The sequence below is a fragment of the Euleptes europaea genome, chromosome 8 (assembly GCF_029931775.1).
Source record: "Euleptes europaea isolate rEulEur1 chromosome 8, rEulEur1.hap1, whole genome shotgun sequence".
In the NCBI taxonomy this organism is placed as follows: Eukaryota; Metazoa; Chordata; class Lepidosauria; order Squamata; family Sphaerodactylidae; genus Euleptes; species Euleptes europaea.
The window spans coordinates 584,925-603,584 of record NC_079319.1 but is presented as its reverse complement, the minus strand read 5'-3'; positions in this window follow the sequence as shown (position 1 = coordinate 603,584).

Below are 18,660 nucleotides of genomic sequence, written 5' to 3'. Positions count from 1 at the left end.
GAAAGGGGTGGTTGTGACCCACGTTCCCTGCCCACCCACCTTGCGTGGCGACACCTTGCCTGGCGCCAAAGAGAAAGTTCCAGGAGAATCATTGTGCTGGAATGGCGGGGGCCCCCGGGGGTGTTCATGCACACCCCAGCCCTTTGATCCTTGGTCCATTGAGGGTTGAGTTTCCTGGCAGGCAGAGTCCAGCGTGAGGTGGCTCCTAGTCATCTCTCTCGTAGCCCCTGGCAGAAACCCAAATCTGCATGGCAAAAATGGAGTTTGCACCCTGCCTGAGAAGTGGCGGACCCTCACCCGTGAAGGGCCAACAGGGGTGGGGTGTGTGTGAGGGGGCTGGCAACCAGGAAGCTCCTTGCTGCCCGTCTTCCTTTTCCCTGTGTCCACGCTAAGCCCCTCCGTTGGGACCTCGTCTTCTGACACCGAGTCAGAAGGTGTGAGCTGGAGCGTGCAGACGGATGGAAGGAAGGGAAGAGCCCTGGCGGGGAACGGCACTGAGCTGGGCAGGCGGGCGGCTTGGCTTGCCTGGGCAGAGGACTCTGCCCGGTCCTTCGTGGCGGAGGACGCTCATTCCAATCCTGAAGCCAGCCCTGCCCTTTGCGTGCCCGACAAAAGCCCTGCCCTGCCTTCCTGCCACTCCCAGATAAGTGCCTGGAGTTGAACAGGCGGCAGGATGGCAGCAGCCCCAGGTGAGCAAGCCTCGCCGTGCCTGCTGGTGGCACCCTGCCGCTTGGCACCTTCGGAAGACCTTAATCAGAGGGGGGGGGCTGGCTTTCCTGGAGCAGCCACGGGCTTTGGGGGCGCTGTCTGAGACGGTTGCCCACAGAGCCAGCCAGAGGAGTACGTGGGTCTGTGTGGGGCTCCAGACCTGGGGAGAGATGAAAACGAAGTGGGGCACCAGTTGGGGACAGTTGGGACCACAGCGCTACTCGGTTCAGCAGTTTCACATCAGTGGAAAGTTCCCCTAAAGTCCAAAACCACCACCTTTGATTTCTAAAGAAGGAACTTCGCTGAGGCTACTCAGAAAGAAGTTAAAAGGGTGAATCAAGTGATCCAAATCCTTCCAGGATGCCTGGAAGCTATTTAAAACAACGCTACTAGTAGAGGCCGCAGTAGAATGCAGTGCCTCAAGCTTGGAAAGAAAACACCAAGCTAAAAGGACTCCTGCATGTGAGGTGCCAGAAGACTGGAGGCAGGCAAATGTTGTCCCCGTCTCGGGAAAAGTGTTCGAACAAATCATCAAACAGTCGTCCTGGAGCATTTAGACAGGGTGGATCTGATCACTAAGAGCCAGCACGGGTTTCTCAAGAACAAGTCATGCCAGACTATTCTTATCTCCTTTTTTGACAAAGTTACTACCTTGCTGGATCAGGGGAATACAGTAGGCATAGTTCATCAGATTTCAGTAAGGCTTTTGATAAGGTTCAACATAGTATTCTTGTTGACAAATTGGGAAAATGTGGTTTGGATCTTATTACCGTTAGGTGAATCTGTAACTGGTTGACAGATCACACCCAAAGAGTGCTTGTTAATGGTTCCTCGTCCACTTGGAGTGACTCATGTGTTCAAGGATCGGTATTGGGGCTGGGGCTGTTTAATTTGTTGATAAATGATCTGGAACAGGTGTGTGCAGTGCAGTAGTCCAGCTTGCCTCAACCTTTGGGCAGCTGGGGGGGGGGGGTGGATTCTGCTGCTCAGAAGCCCGGGCCCTGCTTTGGAGGCAGAGAGTGAGAGAGGAGCTTTATAAATACCTGTTGGTCTCATCCCTGGTTGGTGGGGGTGGGGGGCGCTTGGCGCAGTAAAAGCCCACATGTCCCGGTCTCTCGGGGAACAGAGTGTGTCATCTTTGAAGGGTGGGGGGGCAGGGGCTGCCCACCCCTGGCTCGGGTTTCACTCCCCACCCTTGGAGCAGGTGGCCAGGGGCAGAGGGCTGGAGAGCAGATGGAGGAGGGGGTGCGGGTGGGGGGAAACGTCTGGTTTGGGGCAGCTCCTTCTGAGGGAGGGGCCGCCCTTCTCTCCAGCCACCACAGGGAGTCTCTGGCCTCTCCTCTGTCTGGGCAGACATGGAGAGAAGCCCCCCGCGGGAGGCTGAGGGCCCCCTCTTCTGTGGGCCAGCCCTGCCCGGTGGTGGCGCCCTCAGTTCTGTTCTGAGGGGCTCCCCTGACGGAGACACGTCCTTGGGGAGGATGCCACACGGTGCCACGGAGGGGGTGCAGCTGCCCACTGCCCTGGGGGGTGGGGGTGGCCAGGGCTGTCTGTGATGCCCACCGACTCCTCAGTCTTACCGTGGGCTGCCCCTGAACCAAGTTCCATCGTCAAAGGCTGTCCAAAACTATGCCAAGTGATAAAAGGCACCTCTGAGCATGTGCAGGGTGTGATGCTCCACACTCTGTCCCCAGACTTCTGGAGATGAGAAATGTGGGGGAGGGGGCCCTTGCAGCTCTTCTCTTCCAGGATCTGGCCCCCTTTCTCTTGGGAGTGTTGCCCTGTGCCGTTTCTGCTGAGCCCCAGGAGCTGTGCGCGCACCCGGGTGCAAGGGAGAAAATGCGTGCCAGCCTCTGTGGGCTGAGTCTTCACTGCACCCTCTGGGAGCGGAGCGGGCCCCTCTTCTCAGCCCCCAGGCTCTGGTGGGTGCCTAGCTGTGGACATTTGTAGGGCTCAGAGACGAGGGGGGGTGTCGGGCCAGGGATCAGCCATAGCTGGCTGGCTGCAAGATGCAGCAGCTGGAATGGCTCCCTTGCCAGGGGAGGGGGTGTGATGTGGGGGCCAACCCCCTAGCTCAAAGTATGGGCCTTTGGAGAGCAGCTGGAGGGCTGGCGTTCCCCGGGGTGGGAACGTCCTTTGTCTGGCGAGGGCTTCGGGCCCCGGGGGCTGCAGGTGGGGCCTGGAGAGCTCCCAGACGTCCAGCTGCTCGGCAGAGGGCCCGGCTGGGCACCCCTTGCTGGCAGAGGGGCGCGGCAAAGGGTCCCCTGCCCAGGAGGCGCTGGGAGCGGGCGGCAAGTCCGCTGGGGCGCGCTGCCCTGGGCAGGCGCGCCCGGGGGTTTGAAGCTCTGCGCGGCTGCCCCGGGGGCGCCCGCCCGCCCGCCCCGGCGTGGGCGGCGGTGCCTTTAAGGGGACGGGCCGGGCGGCTGGAATGTCCCTGCTGGGCTCGGGCGGGCCGGGCCGGGCCGGGCGGCCTCCCTCCCCTCCCCTCCCCTCCCCTCCCCTCCCCTCCCCTCCCCTGCCGTCCCCTCCTCTCCTCCCTCGCCGCGCAGCCCCCCAGAGGCGGCCGGGCGGCGCCATGGCCACCTTCGACCTGCGCCTGCTGCCCCCCAACCCGGAGGAGAAGGACTTCGTGCAGGCCTACGAGGACGTGCGCGAGAAATACAAAGGTACCCGCCGCGCCCACGTGGCGCCGGCCCCGCGCAGCCCGACCGCCCGCCCGCCCGCCCTCGGCCAGAGCCCCGCCGGCCTGCGGGAGGGAGGAAGGCCGGCCGGCGGGCGGGCGGGCGGGCGGAGCGGCGGGCGGGGGGGCCCAGCGGGGCCGCTGCCCTGGGGGCTTCCAGCGGCCCCTCGACGGGTGGGCAAAGCCCGGGCTCTTCCCCGCCGGGAATCGGGGTTCTCCCGCGCCGGTTGGTGTCAGACTTCAAGCGATGCTTTCCCGAACATTGCCCACCTCTGGCTGCATCGCCGGGAGTGTGCCGAGTGCGGGGACAGCCCTTGGTGGAGAGGAAAGCCTCGCTGCAGGGACCGCGGCGCCCCTCGCTTCACCGTGGGGGGCGGGCGCTGGCTGGCTGGCTGGCTGGCTGGCTGGCTGGCTGGGGAGAAGACGGGCCCCCCTCGTGCAGCAGTTTGCATTCCAAAGGGGGGGACTGGGGGCGGTGTGCGGAGCAGAGAGGTCGACTTTGGGGGCAGGCCCAGCTCAGCATCTGGAGCGGGGGGGGGTTGCTTCTACATGCAGGAGGGGTGGGACTCCGGCATAAATTATTTTGGGCCTCTCCTTTTGCAGCATTGCCCCCCCCCCGTCCGATTTGCTGGGGTGGTCTTTCTGCTGGGGAGGGGTGAGAAAGGGTGGGGGGCGTTCCAGCTCTCCCCCGCTCTGACCCGGGAGCCCTGCCTGGCCGGCTTGAAACTCGGCCCCGCTCCACTTTGGGTCTCCAGAGGCTCCGGAAAACAAAGCAACCTTCAGTGCCCTGGCTAATTAGAAAATGAGCAGCCCTGGGAGTCCCAGGCTTCTGCTCTGAACTCGGCACCCTGCCTCCTCAGGGAAAAAGGCACTCTGCACATGCTTAAAGGCTTTTACATCTTGCCCCAGAAGAGTGTCTGTCTGTTGGTTAAGGCCTAGCATCGCTCGGCCTCCCCAGACTCGTTCTGTATGGGGGGGGAGGGGCTGCCAAATTGCACCTGGGGAGTAAAAGGGTGGGCCTGCTGGTTGCTGGAGGGTCCCCCCTCCCCCCCCCCCCGGGAAAGCTACTTATAGGCCCTGGCTCCCACCCTCCAAGACAGCTGGCCTTGCTGCCAGACATCGGGCAGGGAATCCCCTGGAACCGCCTCCTCTGCTTGGGGAGGGGTCAGCCCTTTTCTCTGGCAAGGAGGGGTGGGGCGCTGGCTGAGTGGAAGCGTGCCCCCTCCTTGGCATGCAGAAGAGCCCAGGTTCAATCCCCAGCCTCTCCAGTGAAAAGGAGCAGGTGGTAGGGGAAGGGAAAGAGACTCTGGAGAAGCCAGGCCAGTCAGAGGGGCGCCCAGCTGAGTTGGGCCTTGCCTAGCTCAGGATTCGGGGACGAAGCCCCCTTCGGGCACCTGAGATGGTGGGGGGCAGGTGGAACAGGTGTGGGGGGCATGATTCCTTCCAGTAGCTAAACTATGGGCAGATCTGGAGGGGGCAGTGAAAAGGGTCCCGATTTTCCCTGTGTTGCTTGAACAAGGGGATAAAAATAAGGCCAAGGCTGATGGTGCAGCAGGCAAAGGGACAAATATCCTTTATTACTCAGCTAAAAATTCCCTACAAGTTTCACCAGCAGGCTTTTTTGGGGGAATCTGCCGGCTGCTGACCTTATACTCTGGTTGCTGAAGGAACACGGAAAGACTCACAGGTTCCCCCCCCCCCAAAGAAGCCTGTTGGTGAAACGGGTGGGGAATTTTTAGCTGAGTGATACCATATATGTCTTTCCTTTTATTTGCACCGTTGATCTGGGCCTTATTGTTCTCTCTTGGTGACTGGTGCGGCCCGTTTTACTTTCTCCTTGCTTGAACAGGGGGGCATGGGGGGTTGTGAACGAGGGGCACAGGCAGGCAGGCAGTCCCCCTAGACCAGCTGGTCTCGCTGCTGCCCTGCCGCCCCTGCCCAGCTGACCAGGCCCTACTGTGGGCAGTGCGGGGAAAGGAGAGCTCTCCACCCGTCCTTGTCCGCCTGTGCAGCCGTGCGGGAGGGGCTTCCTGCCTGTGATCAGAGGCACCCCTTGTAGGGCAAAGGAATGGCCTTCCCTCCCGCCTGACTCCACGTCCCTTTTGGTGCGGCGTGGGAGCTGGCTGCAGAGGCCTCCTCGTCCTGAGGGCCAGCCTGCCAGCACCAGCACCCCTCCTGGCTGGCAGTCTGGATGTGGCGACAACGCAAGACCATGCCACAGCTCCCGCTTCTGGCAGGCTGGGGCACGTGGGCATGGGTGACGGATTCACGGGGGAATCGGTCCAGCAGGAGCTAGGCGCCACAGGGACTGAAGGGACCCCCCCCCCCAATTCAGAGGTGGTAAACTTCTGGATATCAGGGTCAGGTCTCTGTGGTGTCGTGGTTAAGAGCGGCGGTTTGGAGCAGTGGTGTCTGATCTGGAGAACCGGGTTTGATTCCCCACTCCCCCCACATGAGTGGCGGAGGCTAATCTGGTGAACTGCATTTGTTTCCCCACTCCTACACACGAAACCAGCTGGGTGACCTTGGGCTACTCACAGCTCTCTCAGCTCCACCTACCTCACAGGGTGTCTGTTGCGTGGAGGGGAAGGTGATTGTAAGCTAGTTTGATGCTTCCTTAAGTGGCAGAGAAAGTCGACATATAAAAGCCAACTCTTCTCCTCCTCCTCCTCCCCCCTACATGTTTGGCTCTCCAGGTCAATCGGTCGACCACGGTGTGAGATAGGATGTTGGACAAGACCAGCGGGCCCTGGTCTTTCAGGCCTTCTCTTTGGTCTCCGGGCTGGTTGGCCTGCTCTCCTCAGACTGAGCGCAGGGCCTCAAGGGGAGAGGAGGGTCTTCCCCATCCCCTGCCACCGGATCCTGCCCATTGGAGAGGCTGCTGCGGAGGATGGGGATGGGCCCTGGCTGGGAGCTTCTTCTGCATATGCCGAGGCTCCTGCTGCACAGGCCCCTGAGCATGCGCAGGAGTGCAAAGGCGCAGCCTTTTCCCTTCCAGCAGCCACCCCCACCCCACCCCACCCCGTGTGTGGAGGGTGAAGTGTTAGGTTTCCTTTTACCTCTGAGCAGTGCTCTTCAAGGTAAGGGAGTGGAGAGGAAAAAAACACCCCGTAGCTGAGCCTGACAGCCTTGGTCTCTCTCCCTTGCTGGAACATTAACTTCTCCTAGTGTGTGTTGGGGGGTCAAGTAGAGTTTCCAGTGGGGGCAGGAAAAACAGGAGTCTGGGGGGCCCTTAAAGAGCAGGACCTCCATTCCAGCTGGAGCCTCCATGGGCTGGAGACCGCTTTTGCAAATGTGATTTAGTGAGCACCTGAACACAGGTGAAGCTGCCCTAGACTGAATCTGGCCCCCTGTCTATCAAGGCCCTCTGTCTTGTCTACTCAGAGTACAGCTGCTCTCCGGGGCCTGAGACAGAGAAAGGTCTTTCGCTTCACCTCGACTGATCCTTATAATCGGAGATGCTGCCGGGGATTGAACCTGGGACCTTCCGCATGGCAAGCAGATGTTCTACCACTGAGCCACAGAAGGCACTTCAGGCAGGGGTGTAAAAAAACTGACAGCAGGGTCAAGAGGCCATGAAAGGCAAGAGGTGTGTGGGTGGAGTGTGTGATTACTTAAAAGGCAAAGCCGATTAAGAAAAGCACAGAGATGCTCAATAGTTAAGCTAAGCCATTTAACACCTGGAATGGGTGGGGAATCCCCAGGTGTGGCTAGTGAGCACCTCTGTGAGCGTGTTAAATGCCGTCAAGTTTCAACCAACTTACGGCGACCCCAGCAAGGGGCCTGCAAGGCAAGTGAGAAGCCAAGGGGGTTTGTCACAGCCTTCCTCTGCAGAGCTTTCCTTGGTGGTCTCCCTTCCCAGTACCGACCCTCTTCAGCTTCCAAGATCGGGCTATGCCATGCCGCCGTCCCTCCCTAGTGAACACCTATAGGGAGCAGGAAATTCCAAGTTCCTGTTTAACCCTGGAGCCAAGAGAGAAGTGGAGGAGGGCATTTTGCATTCTTCAGGGGCTCCGCGAAAGTTAGGCAGGCGGAAGGGGATCCGTGTGCAGCTTTGCTTTCTGGACAGAACCTATGCCGGTTGCAGAAGTGCGCTTTCCCCGGGTCATATTTGGATGCCTTTGTTAGTGCGGAAAACACCTGAGGCCCTTGCCAAGAGGGACGGGCAGGACTGGTGGCTTGGCACGGATTTCTTGCTACCTCTGCCAGCCATGCCTGGCCGCGCAGAGCTCTGGTGGGGGAGGACATGCAGCAGCAGGAGGAGGAGGGGGGCAGTGGAATCTCCTGCTGGGGAGCAGTTGTGGAAGTGATGGGAGGGGGGGAGAAGGGCCTTGAGCTGCCAAGGGCAGGCTGGCAAGAGTGTGGCACAGCCAGCCGGGCTCTTCTGATTTATGGCCCCGCAGGGCTGCAGTGCGGCTGCTGTCGATTCCCACAACCGGCCTGGCCAGGTGATGGGGCAGCGGCTTGCTGGTGCGGAGGGCTGGCCCCCAGCATTTCTCTCTGGGACTGGAAGGGGCAAGAGCAGGGTCCGTGGGTCTTTCTGCATATGGGGTAGCCCCCCAAGCCCTGGGCTTGGCTTGCTGGCAGCTCTGACAGGCTAAGAGCCAACCAGGCAGCCAGAGGCAGGACGCCTCAAGGCAGGAGTGGAATCCAGGATGGTGCTGCTGCCACCTCTTCACACCCTGCCTGCAGAGGTTCTCTCTCTCTCTTGTGCCCCCACCCCATCCCCTCTGTGATCTGGAGATTAGTCACGTGAATGAAGACATGATGCGTAATTTCTTTTGTTTACACAGCTTCTTTTACAAAACCTGCACTTTGTATGATTTTGCATCATAGAATCATAGAGTTGGAAGGGACCACCAGTGTCATCTAGTCCAGCCCCCGGCACAATGCAGGAAATTCACGACCACCTCCCCCCCACACATACACCAGTGACTCCGACTCCACACCCAGAAGATGGCCAAGGTGCCCTCCCTCTCATCATCTGCCCAAGGTCACAGAATCAGCCTTGCTGACAGATGGCCATCTAGCCTCTGCTTCAAAACCTCCAGGGAAGGAGAGCCCACCACCTCCCCAGGAAGCCTCTTCCACTGGGGAACCGCTCTAACTGTTAGGAAATTCTTCCTACTGGCTAGATGGAAACACTTGTGATTAAATTTCAACCCGTTGGTTCTGGTCCCACCTTCCGTGTTTGATATGAAGGGGAGGTTTGCAGGTCTATTTGCTTGTCTACTTCATTTATAACCCGCCTTTCTCCCCGATGGGGACTCCAAGTGGCTGCCATCATTCTCCCTCCCACCTCCATTTTACCCTCACAACACCCCTGTGAGGTGGGCTGGGTTGAGAATGTGTGGCTGGAGGAGGAGGAGGAGGAGCGGGGATTCGAACGCGGGCCTGCCTGCCTGCCGCGGGAGGGGCGCTGCAGCCCGGGCCTTTGGGCCTTGTCTGCTTAGGGAAGGGGCCGCCAATGCGGCGGGCCAGGCGGGGCAAGGGGGCGCTTGCCCCTCCCTCTCCGTCTGACGGGCAGGAGGCTGCGGACCGTCCGCCCTTTCCCCGAGGGGGAGTCCGCTGCCCGGGGGCGGGGCGGGGGGGGCTGGCACGAGCCCCGCTAGGCCTACGAAGGGGCTTGGCGCTCCAGGCCGGGGGGGGGGGCGGGGGAGAGGCTCAGGCCCCCCTGGCGCGTCGCGACCCCTTTGCGCCCCGGCCCGCCCCGGCCCGCGAGGGGGCGGCTCTCCGCAGCCGTCCCGCGGGAGGGAGGGAGAGAGGGAGGGAGGGAGGGGGCGTCGAGGAGGCGGGGCTCCTGGGCCAGCTCGCCCCCCCCCCCCGTCCCGGTGCCGCAGTGGCCGCGCAGCCTGGAGGCGAGACGCCGGCGGGGCACGTGGGGAGGCGGGGCGCGGGGCTGCGGGTGCGGGGTGTGCGGGGTGTGCGGGGCCGGCCATGGACTCGGCGCGCTCCATCCAGCACGAGATCAGCTCGCTGAAAGGTAGGGCGCGGGGCGGCGCGGCGGCCGAGTCGGGGGAGGCGGGCGCCGGGCCCCCGCCGCGGCTCCGCAGTGCGGGCGAGGGCGGGTGGGGACGCGCCTTGGCGCTGCGACGGGACGGGGCGCGGCGTCGGGGGGCTTCGCGGCCGCTGGCCTGGCGCGCGCCGGGGAGGGGCGGGAGGTTCTCCTCGCGGCGGAGCGGGTTGCCCGGGAGGAGCCGAGCCGAGCCCGCGGGGGGCGGGGAACATCCGCGCCCAAAAACGCGGACCCGGCTAGTTGGGGGGAGCCTCCGTGTTCGGAAGCAGGGAGGAGCTGGCATCAGGAGCGAGGGGGCTCTGCCCCGTGCTGCCCGTGGGCATCCCAGAGCTCCCTAGCCGGGTCTGTTGGGCCCGGGAGCCGGCGGTGCTTCTCCGGAATCGCTCCCTGGGCCAGTCAGGGTGTGTGTGTGTGTGTGGGGGGGGTGCGCTCCCCGCCTTGGCACGCCCTTCCCGCCTGGTGGGGCCAGCCGGTGAGAGCCCAGACTGGCTTGCAAGGGAACCGAGAAGGGGTGTTCGGTGCCCAGCGGGCTCTCTGGGGGCAGAATGACCTGGCCCCGGTTGGGGCCTGGCGGAAGGCGTTGGGGGCATCCTGGTTTCGGGTGGGCTTGCAAGGTTCGGGGAGCGAGGCCAGGGGGTGCTTTCCTCTGAGGAGCGCCGGTCAGACAGGATGAATGGCAAGCCTCCCTGTGGGTGCTGGGGCCCTGCCCATGACAGCCTTGCTAGGTTCAGTGGGGGGCATCTTCCCCAGATGTTGTACTGTGCCCCTAGCCGGATGCAGAGGTGCCCTGAAAGAGGCACGTGGCGGGATCCTCCTCCGTGTGTCTTTGCCTCAGGTAGCCCCTTGCAGGTGCTGTGCCAGGGGCCCAAATTGGCAGCCCCCGCCATGCCAGGCCCGACTTAATGCAAAGGGTATGGGCAGCCACTGTCTCCCCTTGAGGGGCACCTAGGGAGGACTCTCCCAGTATTGGGCAAACTGGCACCTGTGGGCGGCCTCTGGGCCTCCTGCTCCTTGGTGCCAGTCCTGAGTGCTTCCCCCCCCCCCATCAAGAGTGATGATAACAAGCGTCTGCTCTGAGCCGAAAAGGTGCCTGTCCTTCCTTCAGGGTGCGAGGGAGGCTGCCTGGGCCTCGAGGGACATTTGTGCGTGGCGTGGCCCTGGAGGGAGACCTGGGGCCCCTGAGGACGATGCCGCCATGGGGCCTTCTGCGCCTCATCTGTGGCTGCCAGTCCAGCCTCCGTCTCTCGCAGTGGGTCGGGAGCTCTGCAAGGTGGCTGATCCTCCTGCTTGGAGGACTCGCAGGGCTGGCGTAGTTGTGTTGTGGGTGGACCAGGCCTAATTCTGCCAAAGGGGCTGTGCAGGACCTGCGCTGTGCTGGGGGGCGGCTGCTGCTGCCCTGCCCTGCATGTGGCCGTGGGTCGTGTGGGAACTTGTTCCTTGGCGCCTGGGGGTGGGAGGGGTCTGGTTTGGCAGGACCCGTCAAAGCAGGCAAGGCTTCACAGGCTGGTGGGGTGGCTCTTGGCCTGCCAGGCTTTCTCGGGTGCTTTTGTGCCAACCTGGCTGATTTACTGTGAGAACGAGTTCCGCCCGGCCTGGCTCATAATCCGGCCTCTACCCCCCCCCCCCCAGGGCTCTGGCTGCCTCCCCTGCAAACAGCCTCTCTTTGTTCCTGGCTCAGCCTCCCCCCCCTCATAGCTTTTGGGAGGCGATGGGGTAACAGGAGGTCAGAACATCTGCCCCCCCAGCTTTGGTTTAAAATCAATACTCGAAGCAGCTGGTGGGGATGGGGGGGGGGAGCCAGCCATCGAGTGGTCCAGGAATCCCTCCCCCTCCCCCGCCTCTGAGGCTCTTCTCAGTTAAGGTGCTTTGGGAGGGGAAGGCCCTGATCTGTTCTTTCCCCCCTGCTGTCCGTGTCCCTTCTTCTCCTTGTGGTGTTTCAGGGTTTTTTCCCTAGGGCAGAGGGGGGAGGCATGGAGGGCAGCGATCCAGGCCAAGGAATGTGTGGGGGAGGCAGGGCAGCGGGGGGGGGGGGGACCCTCGGCTCCCTCTTCCAAAGCTGGTTTTCTGTTGCATTTCTTCCTTTGAAATGTTTCTCTCCTGGTGTTCCAGCAAAGCTCCAGGCAGGCTGACAGTGGGGGTCAGCAGCCCAAACACAAATACCAAGCCCAGCCCAAAAGCCGCTCGCTGCTTTGCCCACACTAACAATTGAAATTCCTGCTCCGGTGAAGCGGCTGCCCAGCAATCCCAGGCCACGGGAGGCTCTTGAAACGCGCCCCTCCTGCAGGCTTTCCAAAAGCAAAGGAACCTGACGGGCGGATTCCAGGCTGCCCTTCCCTGGGCAGGAACGGAGACAGCCTGTTTGGGGTCAAGGCCTTTTGGGCAGTGGAAAGAAAACTGGGGAGTGGCCACAAGGAGATGAAGCGGGATCGAAATCTGTTCAGTAAATAAACAGGCATGCATCAGGAAGGGTGGTCCGGGGACCCACCTGGGTTGTGTCAAGATCAGAACCAGAAGCTTGGACTGAACCGGGAAGGGTTTGGGAGCCAGGGCCGCTCTTTGGGTATCCTGTGATATGGTCATACTGAGCGACATTTTGTACTAGTGGAACCTTTGGTATTGTCTTCAAGGGCAGCCCCACGCAGACTGCATTGCAGTAGTCCAGATGGAGGTTACAGTGACATTGGTCAGTGTGGCCAGATTGGCATACTCTAGAAGTGACCTTGTGGTGGAGTGTGGGACTGTAATCTGGGAGAGGGGGGGTCCCCCCACCCCTCTGGAGCCCTGTGAGCACTTTTTGAATTTTCAGGTGAAGCCATGGGCATTACCGTAGGAGGGCTGCTGGGGGTCTTGGAGAACTATGGAATGGGGGCCAGGGGGTCTGAGGCCATCAGAAGGATGGCAGGGAGCTGTAGGCCAGGCCAGGCATCCTCCTGGCTTGGCAGTGGCCGTGCCTCACGTGGTGGTCCCAGCAGGCCCAGAGCGGATCGCCTGGAGAGGGGGAGGAAAGCCAGGGTTGGCTCTCTGCTTTGGGAGAGAAGGAAGCGGGCACCAGGAAGCACCTCACAGTGGAGGCCTGGTGCCCATGTGAGCCAGCTGTGCACCCTTGGCTGAAGCTTGCTCACAGAGTTGTTGTGAAGGGAGAACCTCTCATCAACCCCCTCAGGGTGCCCGTTCCCTGGCAGGCTGGGCTGGTGCAGACTGAGGCAGAGATGTGGGCGCCTGTCTGCCCACCGCCTCTCTCCGCTGTGCTGACTCTGCGCTTTTTCTGTGGCTGCTGCAGTCCGGGGAGGGGGGGGGGAGAAAGGCATAGCTGTTTCCATGGGGAGGTGGGGGGGGAAGGAGGATTCAGTGCTTCAGCCCTTGCTGATGCCCAGGAGAGCCTTTTGTCTCCAAGACGGAAGGGGAGAAGAGTCTCTCCTAGCGACCGACCGGCTGGGGGCTTCAGCAGGCCCTCCGGGTTGCTGCGGCTAATGGGGAGGGGGGTGGAGGTGGAAGTAATCCAGGAACTCTCTAAATGACCCTTCCGGGATAGAGAGGCCACACCATGGGTGGGCGGGGGCTGCAGAAGAGGCTGGAGAGAGCTGACTGAGGAGGGACTCTGGTCTCCCCCAAAGGGAAGTCTGCAGGGAGCCCTTGCCTACACCTGGGGAGGGGAATCGGAAGCCTCTGCTGGACAGCAGGCAGTGCGTGGGGGGGGGCGCATGGCAGCCCTGAGGCCAGACCCCCTTGAGGCAGGAAGAGAACCTGGGCAGGTGGGGGCGGGTGGGCCCTAGCCTCTGCCCGGCTGCCTCCGCCCAGCTGACCGCCCTCCCTCTCCCCTCCTCCCCTGGCTGGGCACTGGGCCGCCCATCTTAGCAAACCTAGGAGAGACTAGTGAGGATGGAGGAGAAGGTGGGAAGTGCCCAGGGAAAATAATATAAAACACCTCCCCCCACACACACACACTTCTGTCGCATGGTGGCCAGAGACCCCTGAGTGACTGCTGGCCAGAGACGCTAAATGAACCCTCCATGATCAGAGGCAGTATACCTCTTATGTTCACCTGCAGGGGGACAGCTGAGGGCTTTGGCCTCTGTGCCCCTGCAGCTGCATGACACCAAGAGGAAGTCGAGTTATGGGGGGGGGCACGTTTGGGTGATCCATCAGAACTCTTTGGATGTCCCCCCCACACACACACACAACATGCCAGCCAGAGCATCCCTCCTCCCCGTGGTGGCCAGAGCCGAGTCCCTCCTCCTGCCTTCCTGGCAGCCCCCTCCCCACACAGCCCTGCATTGCCAGTCTTGGTCAGTGGCCAGGCTCTCCCGCCCCCCACCGGCCTTTGCAGCTTGACAGGTGAAGTCGACTGTTCCCCAGTGGAACGAGGCTTCTTCCCCGGGAGGAGGTGGTGGGGCTCTCCTTCCATGGAGGTTTTGAAGCAGAGGCTAGAAGGTCATCCATCAGCAATGCTGATTCTATGACCTTGGGCAGATCATGAGAGGGAGGGCGTCTTGGACCATCTTCTGGGCATGGAGTAGGGGGTCACCGCGGGGGGATGTGGGAGGTAGTTGTGAATTTCCTGCATTGTGCACGGGGCTGGACTAGATGACCCTGGTGGTCCCTTCCGATTCTATGACTCTACTGCGTATGTCTTTTTCAGATGCTCTTTCTTATCGGGAAGTCCAATACAGGCTAATTTCCCCTCCCCTTTATTAAAGGGCATCTCAGAGGAAGGGAGACCAAGGAATCTCCTATGGGAAGGATCAGACCAGAGGGTCAAGCAAGTAGCTAAATTCTGTGCCGCAATATATAAGATCCGTCAGACAAAGCTAGGGCTTGGGTCGCTTAACTTAAAACGGAAAATATTTTATTAGCTCGAGGTCTGTTCAAATTGTATAAACTGTCTATGAATCGTATATCCCATAGTTTTAGTTACTGTATATTCTCCAATTTTAATTCTGTAACTGATATGAACGTTTTTAATGGCATTTACAATATTAATAAATGAAGCTAAATCTGGTCAGTGACCAGGCGCTTCCCGCCCCCCGCTTGACAGGCCTGTTCTGGCCCAGGATGGGGCGCTCCCTAAGGGGGGGGGGAGAAACCGGAAGTGCGGTTGGTGCAGAGACGGGCATCCTCTTCTGTGTGAATCTGCCCCATCCCTTTTCAAAGCCCCCCCCCCCCCCGCTTGTGGCCATCACTTCTTCTTCTTGTCCATCGTGAATTTGCTGCCCGTCATCTTCCTCAGGGGCTGCGGAGTTCTGGTATTTTGGCAGAGGGAGGAAAAGCTCTCTTTCTCCGCATTCCTCCACTCTGCGCATGATTTTCTAAGCGTCTTTTTTTTAATAGAGTGAAAAGCCCCGGACTCCCCAGCCCTTCCCTCTTAGGGGAAGGGCTCCAGCCCCTGAATCCCCTTGGTTGCCCTCCCTCTTCAATACTTTCCCCAGCTCTCCATGCAGTATTTCAAAGGAGGTCACCCCAGAGACCTGTGCAGGGTCAGGACCACGCAGCCGGGGCTTTCTCCGTCCTGAGCAATGTGGTCTCATCCACAAATGTAGCCGTGACGCTGCCCACGCCTGAGTCCAGGCCACTTCTGAACAGATGGGGCAAAACCGGGGTGAGGCCTTCTCGTGCACCTGCCTGACCCTGAGGTGGAGCCCAGCTCTCTCCTGGCCAGAGGGGTCTCCTGGGCCTGGCAGCAGCTCTCCGGGCACTGTTGGTGCTTGCCCGTTGTTGGCCGCCTGGTCATTTTCACTGGAGCCGCTGCTGGGGATTGAACCCAGGGCGTTCTGCTCTGCCACCCGAGCCTGGCTCCTTTTTGGTTCTCATGGGGCTGAACCTGCTAGATCAGACAAGGGTACTTCTAGCCCGGCCTCCTCCTTCTGGCCTTCATATAGGATCTGGGAGACCCTGGTTCGAGTCCCACTCTGCTACAGAAGCTTGCTGGGTGATCTTGGGCCAGCCACACACACGCAGCCTCACCTACCTCACAGGGTGGCGGTAAAGAATAAAACGGAAAAGAAGAGAATGATATCAGCTGATTTGGGCCCACACTGAGGAGGAAAGTGGTTATAAATGAAGTAAAGAACTTCATAAAATTGCAGATGTAATTTCTGAGCCTCCACTATTTTTGAGAAGTCTTGGAGAACAGGTGAGGTGCCAGAAGATTGGAGGTGGGCAAATGTTGTCCCCATCTTCAAGAAGGGGGAAAAGGAGGATCCGGGTAACTACCGACCCATCAGCTTGACTTCTATACTGGGAAATGATTTTGAACAAATCAACGGTCAGTCCTTGAGCATTTAGAAAGGATGGATCTGATCACTAAGAGCCAGCGTGGGTTTCTCAAGAATAAGTCATGTCAGACTAATCTTATCTCCTTTTTTGACAAAGTTACTACCTTGCTGGATCAGGGGAATGCTGTAGACATAGTTTCTCTAGATTTCAGTAAGGCTTTTGGTAAGGTTCCACATAGTATTCTTGTTGACCAATTGGGAAAATGTGGTTTAGATCCTATTACTGTTAGGTGGATCTGCAACTGGTTGACAGATTGTATCCAAAGAGTGCTTTTTAATGGTTCCTCATCCACCTGGAGAGAAGTGACTAGTGGAGTGCCACAGGGATCTGTCCTGGGCCCTGTGTTGTTCAATATCTTTATAAATGATTTAGTTGAAGGAATAGAGGGGATGCTTATTAAATTTGCAGATGATACTAAATTGGGAGGGGTAGCAAATATGGTAGAAGACAGAGCCAGGATACAAGATGATCTTGACAGGCTGGAAAACTGAGCTAAAACTAATAAAATGAATTTCAACAGCAATAAATGTATAGTTCTGCATGTAGGTAGGAAAAATCAAATGCATAATTATAGGATGGGAAGATTTGTCTGAACAGTAGTGTATGCGAAAAGGATCTTGGGGTCTTAGTAGACTGAACATGAGTCAGCAGTGTGATGCGGTAGCTAAAAAGGCAAATGCGATCTTGGGCTGCATCAACAGAAGTCTAGTGTCCAGATCACTCGAAGGGATGGTATCGCTTTGCTCTGGTTAGACCTCACCTATTGTGTTCAGTTTTGGGAACCACAGTTTAAGAAAGATGTAGACAAGCTGGGACGTGTCCAGAGGAGGGCAACAAAGATGGTGAGGGGTCTGGAGACCAAGTCCTATGAGGAAAGGTTGAAGGAGCTGGGTATGTTTAGCCTGGAGAGAAGAAGACAGAGAGGGGATATGATAACCATCTTCAAGTACTTGAACGGCTGTCATAGAGAGGAGGGTGCGAGTTGTTTTCTGTTGCTCAAGAAGGTCAGACCAGAACCAACGGGTTGAAATTAAATCAAAAGAGTTTCTGTCTAGACATTAGGAAGAATTTTCTAACATTGAGAGCGGTTCCTCAGTGGAACAGGCTTCCTCGGGAGGTGGTAAGCTCTCCTTCCCTGGAGGTTTTTAAGCAGAGGCTAGATGGCCATCTGTCAGCAATGCTGATTCTATTACCTTAAGCAGATGATGAGAGGGATGGCATCTTGGCCATCTTCTGGGCATGGGGTCACTGGGTGTGTGTGTGTGTGGGGGAGTTGTTGTGAATTTCCTGCATTGTGCAGGGGGTTGGACTAGATGACCCTGGTGGTCCCTTCCAACTCTATGATTCGATGATTCTAAATAAATAAGCAAACGATGCCCTGGCCCTCACCACCTGGCCTGTTTTTTTTCCCCCAAGCTAAAAAGCCTGAAGAACCTTCAACTACCTAACAGGGAAGGTGTTCCAACTCCTTGAGAATTTTGGTTGCCCCCACTGGGAGCCCACCTGCTCTACAGCCCTCTTTTAGAGCGTGGCCCGCGGGAGAGGGCTGTGGGTTTGGCAGCCCCAGCATGGGTTTTGCTTCTTTTCTGCCCCTGCTCACAGATCCTTTTTCAGAGAGCTGGTCTGTCAGTAGAGAGGGGGGACTCCTGGTGTGGTGGGAGCCAGCGAGCAGCTGGACCCTCGAGCAGGAAAGCCGAGCAAGGGGTCACTCTGCAGGGTCCGGTGCGGGAGAGCCCCCCCCCTTCCCTCCTGCCCTGGTAGTTGGTTCCGGTTCCACGGTCCAGGCACTCACCACAAGGCAGTTTCTCCTCGTGTGCAACCAAAATCTCCCCGCCTGGAACTGAAGTCCGTTAAGCTCTGGCCTTTCCCTCTGGAGCTGCTGAGGGCAGGGGCCATGGCCCTCTTCCCTGGGACCATGTGTGCGAGGTGCCTGCTGTTTGGGGATAAACATCCCAGTAGTGCCTCCAATCTTTTCTTGTGGTACTTTTTCCCACCCCCACCCGTTTTCATTGCTCCCCTCTGAATGCGCTCCTGTTGGTCACGTCTTCCTTAAAAGTGGACCCAGGACCTTAGAGAAGGTCTGACTGGCACAGGCAGAAGGGGATGAGGATCACTCCTGGCTTGGCTACTCGGCTTTGGCCACCTAAAATCACGTTTGCCTTTTCTGCAGCTGCATCACATTGCTGGCCAATTGCAACCCTGAGATCATTTTCCCAAGCGAAGCCAGGTAATCCTGGCATGATGCCCATGCATCCCATCCTTTTTGCCAGAATGTGGGGCGTGGCACTTGTCTCCGTTGACTTTGTTTGCGAGCTTCAGCCCAGCTTTCCAGCTTCTTGAGATCCCTTTGTGGGCAAATAAACTGAAATTTAACCCAGACAGGGAGGGCCCAGAAGCTGTGGGTTGGCCAAAAGATTGATGCAGGACGCCAGGGGTCCATCGCCTCAGAAGGGAGGGACACGTATGTGGCTTGGAGGGGCCCCTGGGTGCCTCACCGTCCCGGGATGGGCAGGTGGCAGAAGCTGTTGGAGGAGGCCTTTTCCCCACCTGAGGCAGGTAGGGCAGCTGTGATGGTCCTTGCAGAAAGCTGCCTGGCCACAGTCAGGAATACCAAAGTGACACCCCCATTGGACTATGGCAACATGCTGTGCCGGTGGCTGCCCTTGAAGACTGTTCAGAGGCTAGAATTTTGAAAAGGCCGGCGCTCTTGGGCCCGACTGGTTCGCTTGGGGCGGCTCTGGCTCCCGGTTTGTTCTTGGGCCGAAGCAGGCTGCTCAGTTTAAAGGCCTTGATGGACCTGCCCAAGCAGTAAGATTCGAGGGGGGGGGGGCTTCCTGCAGGAACATGCCGTATCACGGGCAAGACTGGTGGGGGCCTGTGGCAGGGCCTGTTTAGTTGCCCCGCCTCTGGGCAAAAGGGAACCTTCCCTGTTCCAGCCAGGGCTGCTTCCTCTTCTCTTGCCTTCCGCCCTTCGCTTTAGGAGCCA